The 635-nt window shown below is 49.9% G+C and overlaps 1 protein-coding gene across 1 annotated transcript in view; it reads right to left on the bottom strand.

Annotated features, from left to right (window-relative positions):
• The window catches only part of LOC113204208 (chitin deacetylase 1), a gene marked incomplete at its 5' end in the record, with an annotated part of 25,510 nt that overhangs the window by 24,033 nt on the left and 842 nt on the right, over window positions 1-635 (bottom strand). The gene's annotated exons all lie outside the window — the stretch shown is intronic.

Genomic DNA, 635 nt, shown 5'->3' with positions numbered 1-635 from the left:
CTATACACAGTACACAGCATATGACCGCTATCACGCGGGGTTTTGCCGATTCTCTCCGCGCGGGGTGCGGGGCCCCTCCCCTCTACCCCGCCCGCCCCAGGCAGGCCATGAGGCCATGTTTGCTACGACGAGGGGGTCCCACGGGGCTCCCATGTACTCTGTTCGATCTTTTTCACGCCGCTAAATTATTCTTTCCTCGCCTATCTGTCTATCTGTCGAGGTGACATCGGGAAATGTGTCGAAGAACACACTTTATGGAAAAGGAAAATTTTGTATCTAGGGGAGATGCGTTCTTAGGCACATCTCTAGTGGATGCAAATTTGCTCGTAAATTAGACACAAATAAAGTCATTTGTACCTAGTAGGTACAAGTTGTAACTTTTTAGATCCTTTTTTGCATCCGCTAGAGATGTGCTTAGGAACGCATCTCCTCTAGAAACAAAATTTTCCTTTCCCCATTTAGAGTGAAGCTCGAATCAGAGTCAGAGCGATATACTGCTCTATGATGTGACATGTAGCTTTGTAAATTCATCCTTTGCCTCTTTCCGTATGCGATGTCTGTTTCGGGCCGAGCACCTCGCCGCCCGCCGCCGCCCACAGGAGGACAACGTCACACGCGTCACAGAGGAAACGCGC

The sequence above is a fragment of the Frankliniella occidentalis genome, unplaced genomic scaffold, assembly GCF_000697945.3.
Source record: "Frankliniella occidentalis isolate FOCC.00 unplaced genomic scaffold, Focc_3.1 Scaffold76, whole genome shotgun sequence".
NCBI classification, from domain to species: domain Eukaryota; kingdom Metazoa; phylum Arthropoda; class Insecta; order Thysanoptera; family Thripidae; genus Frankliniella; species Frankliniella occidentalis.
Note: the sequence above shows the minus strand (reverse complement) of the source record. Positions and strands in the feature narration are given on the sequence as shown.